Here is a 5,845-nt window from a genome sequence, read left to right as displayed (position 1 = left end):
CGGACAAGACCGCCGCGGAGCGTGGTAAAGTCAGGAGATGGGACGAGAAGAGAACGAGGTAGTCTCGATTAGACAAGACTGTGTCCTCAAGGATCGTTCCTCGAGACTGATTGGGGGAAGGTGCGTCTTCGTTGAGGACAATAATGGAATCTAGGTTTTTTTTCTTTTTTTTTTTTCTTTCCAAAAGAAAAAACGCTCTTGTGGAATGAGCGAAAATGTCGTTATCCCACTAAGATGTTTTCCAGTGAAAACAAATTCCGTATTGTGGATTGCACGGAAGAAAAAAGAATGTAGGTTAATTGTAAATAGATTCACAAGATATATCCAATACATATGTGATTAAATTTGTCAGTCCGATTGCTTTTGATAGCACCACAATAAAAATCATTCTTGAACAGTAATAACTGTAGACTCCTTATGTAAATTCGATCACATGACAACGGCCATCATATAATAATTACTATTACTATTAAAAGCCAAGCTACAACACTAGTTGAAAAAGCAAGATGCTATAAAAACAAGGGCTCCAACAGGGAAAAATAGCCCAGCGAGGAAAGGTAATAAGGAAATGGATAAACTACAAGAGAAGTAATAAATAATCACTATATATAAATTATTTTAAGAACAGTAACAACATTAAATTAGGTCTTTTATATATAATTTATAAAAACTTCAAAACAAATTAGAGGAAGAGAAATAATATAGAACAGCCTGCTCATGTGTACCCTCAAGCAAGAGAACTCTAATCCAAGACAGTGGAAGGCCATGGTACAGAGGCTCTGGCACTACCCAAGGCGTTAGAAAGAAAAAATTACTGTCAATCATATGAGATCTTAAGCTTCCTTAATGTAAATAAGTTAATAAAGATATTACTGTATATTACTGTATATCTCGGTCAAGTATATAGCGGCTGAAATAGATATTTAGAAAAGTAGAACAATTCTTTCTCGTAAGAGTAGATGAGAAATGGTCTATGACGTTGATTAAATAATACCGGGAAAAATGATGAAGACGAAGTATATGTTTCCACTGACGATGTCCCAAGTTATGTGGTATTTGTGGAACAAGAGAACAAATTAAGAAATATTTCTTTCGGACATTCTGGAAGAGATTATAACCGGGGAGGTAGAAATAAACAAAATTATGTATATATTCATAATTGTGTAAATATATATATATATATATATATATATATATATATATATATATATATATATATATATATATATATATATACTGTATATATATATATACACACATATATATGTATATATATATATATTTGTGTGTATAATATATATATCATATATACTGTATATATATATATATATATATATATATATATATATATATATATATATATATATATATATATACACATACACATACATACAAACTCTACAAACTCCCACTAACGTAAAAATCCCTCTATATGTGAACATACAGTCACTCAAGACCAAGACAAATTACATGTTCCATTAATAGCGTCCGACCCAAGAAATAATCAAGGATATAAGGGGGGGGGGAAGACGTTGATTAAAAGACGTCATGGGATGTCCCTACGGATAGGGCAGAGGTATTGAGGGTTGGGATAGGAAGTCTTTGGATAGAAGGGGTAGGAGTAATGTGGGTTTATCGTTATTGGGGATGTAAAGGGAATAGAGGACTTTTATATTATTATTATTATTATTATTATTATTATTATCATTATTATTATTATTATTATTATTATTATGGCTGCTGCTGTTGTTGTTATTATTATTGTTGTTGTTGTTGTTGTCTTCGTTGTTATTATTATTATTATTATTATATTATTATCATCATCATTATTATATTAATATCATTATTATTATTATTATTATTATTGTTGTTGTTAGTATTATCATTTTATGGTATTTTTATTTTTCTTACTTTTCTTATTATTTTTTATCCTTCTTCTTTTCTCCCTTTCATCAAAGTCTTCCAATTATATTTTTGTTCATCTTTACGTCTTTTTTCTGATCACATCACTCCTTCCTTTTCTCTTCTTTCTATTTTTTTAAATACTTTTTATCCTCATTTGGTGTTCCCTTCTTCCTTCTGTTATTCTCCATTTTCTTCCTTATTTCATTATGATTTTTGTTTCACTCTCATTACAGTTTTTAATGAACAAAGAGATATGTAGCTGAATGAAAAAGCCAATAATAATAATAATAATAATAATAATAATAATAATAATAATAATAATAATAATGATGATGATGAGAGATTAGTTCACCAAATTTTCAACTGGGCTCCACAAGGCACTTGAAGAGTTGGAAGACCCAGGCCTACATGGCTGAGGACTATGAAGCGTGAGGTAGGAGATGAGGAATGGAGAGGAATTGAATTAAAAGCTCAAGATAGAGACGACTGGCGAAATCTAACCTAGGCCCTTTGTGTCAATAGGCCTGGGAGGAGATGATGATGATGATTATGGTGATTATTATTATTATTATTATTATTATTATTATTATTGCACGTGATATCTGTCGTTAGAAAGTCTGAAAAAAAGCACCACAAAAAGGCCATTAGTGCAATGAGGTTTCCCCATTCATGTGCTGTATGTGAATGTTAATGTGAAGGATTGATTGTTGGGGTCACATCATCAAAAAATATGTGACGCAACTCTATCGTGTCGTTGAAATGTTAATTTGGTTATCGACGAAAGATGTTAATTTGGGGTCTGCAAATCTCTCCCAATGGGAGTGTTGTTGCTAGGATGGTTTGTAGGAATATGTCTGTAATTTTATGAATTATAGGGCAACGGGGTTGAAAATAGTTATATATCATTGTTGTATATATATGCGCACATACACAGATATATATATATATATATATATATATATATATATATATATATATATATATATATATATATGCATATAAGTATACATCTATACACGCATACATGTATATATATATAGTATATATGTATATATATATTTATATATTTAAATATATATATATATATATATATATATATATATATATATTATATATGTGTGTGTCTGTGTGTGTATTTATGTTTAGGTATATATATATATATATATATATATATATATATATATATATATATATGTGTGTGTGTGTGTGTCTGTGTGTATTTATGTTTAGGTATATGTATGTGTGTGTGTATATATATATATATATATATATATATATATATATATATATATATATATATTTCATATATAATATATGTATTATAAGTTTATTCATATTGCCACCTGGTCATTCATTCATTTATTCATCTATTCAGGTAAAAGATGAACCCAATCTGCCTTGGATTGAAGTTAGCTCGAATTCAATATTTCTCGACTTCCCGCATATGAAAATCTGAATGATAATTCTTCGCTTCCGGATACAAATTCGGGTGGGCCAAAATCTATGCCTTCCAGGGGGTCGGTTGGGGAAGGAGAGAGCGTAGGGCACGCGGAGGAAATATTATTTTCCCCCCGAGTTTATTTATATATTTATTTATTCTGGTGGAAATATTTTGGTTTGGTCTTTCTCTATATATTGGTAACTTGGTGAGTTGATCTGCAAATTGTATTGACTTGGTTTGATGGTGGATTTAATTCTCTTGGAGATGTCGAAATTTACGTCTCTCTCTCTCACTCTCTCTCTCTCTCTCTCTCTCTCTCTCTCTCTCTCTCTCTCTCTCTCTCTCCCTCTCTCTCTCTCTCAAACCCAATTGGGTTGCGATAGACCAAAAAGAGTACTTTAATATACCCCACCATAACAGCCTCTGTCACAATCGAATGGAAACCACATGCGGACTACATTACGCCGTCGACCTGGCCATTTCTATCCCCTCCATAAGGTCCATCGGCCCCTGGTTTTATAGCTAATTAAAGCCTTTATGAGATGGCATCTGTTAGCGTTATCTTGTGGCAAGATTTCCCCCCTCTACTCATTTACGACGGCCATTAGAGTCACCTTTACCATGGTTCGAAGCCTTTTTGACGACCTTATGGACGGCCCCAGACGACTCCGGATGGCACTGTCTTTAGCGGGGAGCAGCGGTTTTCGATTGAGTCCACGGCGGCGGTCTTATGAGGGCCAATTTTATGCTAATTTATGAGTTATCGGTAATTAAAATATTCTACCGATGAAGTCCATGTTATTTAAATCAAGGTCCGTTATATGATAGGTTAACGAGTTGCTGGCGACGCATTGTCAAGCATGGTTCGCTTGTTGGAAGACGTGGTCTGTGTCTCTCTCCCCCCCCCTCCCCCCTACCCTACCGTTCACAGTCCTCCGGTCGTAAGTGCACCTTGTCAGATGCGATTTAAGGCTTCACGCTTTAAAAGATGATAGGAGCATTTGCTTGTGGCATCCGGAAACCGGAAGCGACTAATTTAGATCGAATTTCCCGGGGAACATTCTTCAAAGTCTCTCTCTCTCTCTCTCTCTCTCTCTCTCTCTCTCTCTCACTCACAATATTTCACAATTTATTCTTCTACCTTCCTCCTTGGCAGTATTTGGGTGCCATACTATACAATAATAATAATAATAATAATAATAATAATAATAATAATAACAACTCCAATTCAGATATAGGTCATATGCAATATATAAATTCCCTATAAAATATCTATTCATATTAGATTAAATATTGCTTCACGTGTTATCCATTCTGTAAACGATTTCAACTCTCATCCTTACAAAATTGCTCTCCAAAATACCTTTAATATTTTCAAGATTTTGATTTTCTTACAAACTCTCTGATACTTTTCTCGTAGGGTGGGAGGGTGGTTGGCTGTAACTTTAATTCATAATTAGTTATTCTGTAATACGTCTCCATGTATTAACTTACTTATTTGAATTTTGGTTAATATACGTGGGATATATTTACATATATAGTATTGCTTAGTTCAAAGGTCTTTCTGATAATATCGCTTTAGAAATCAATGATAATCTCTTTATTATTATTATTATTATTATTATTATTATTGTTGTTGTTGTTACTATTGTTGTTATTATTATTATTATTATTATTATTATTATTATTATTATTATTGTTGTTGTTATTTTATTGTTGTTGTTGTTGTTATTATTATTATTGTAAGCTAAACTACAACCCTAGGTGGAAAAGCAAAATGCTATAAGCCCAAGGACTCCAACAAGGAAAAATAGCCCTGTGAGGAAAGGAAATAAGGAAATGATTAAAATACATCTGTGTTGTACAATTTTCTTATATGGGTAATTATGTTTCTTGATATTGATTATCCAGCATTTACTAGCTAAACTACGACACTAGTTAGAAAAGCAGGATGCTACCCAAGGGCCTCAACAGGGATAATAGCCCAGTGAGGAAAGGAAATAGTTTAACTACAAGAGGAGTAATGAACAATTTAGATAAAATATTTTAAGAATATCTAATACAGTTATCATCTGGTAATATTGATTCTTAAGAATGCGATAATGTTTTCTGTACAATGTCATCCCAGCGTGGCATATTTGCTCTTAGGAGCCAGTGCGCATGCGTGGCGTTCGTCTTCTAATGGATTGGGACATCCCCCTCGAAGAGCCATTTAACCCGTTTCCCTTATTTACATGTAATGAAAGCTATTCGTCTCTCTGTTTAACAGCTGTCGCTGTCAGTGTCCGTTTATGTCCTAATGGAAGAGGAATATAGGGAGAGGAGATGGAATAGAGAGGGAGGAAAAGATTGAGGAAGGGAAAAAATTAGCGGAAAGTGAAAGATGGAAAAAGGGAGGAAAAGGTTGATGGAAATAAGAATTGTAATAAGAATTGAAGATGAAGGAATATATATATATATATATATATATATTTATGTATATATATATATATATATATA

The sequence above is a fragment of the Palaemon carinicauda genome, chromosome 17 (assembly GCF_036898095.1).
Source record: "Palaemon carinicauda isolate YSFRI2023 chromosome 17, ASM3689809v2, whole genome shotgun sequence".
In the NCBI taxonomy this organism is placed as follows: Eukaryota; Metazoa; Arthropoda; class Malacostraca; order Decapoda; family Palaemonidae; genus Palaemon; species Palaemon carinicauda.
Note: the sequence above shows the minus strand (reverse complement) of the source record.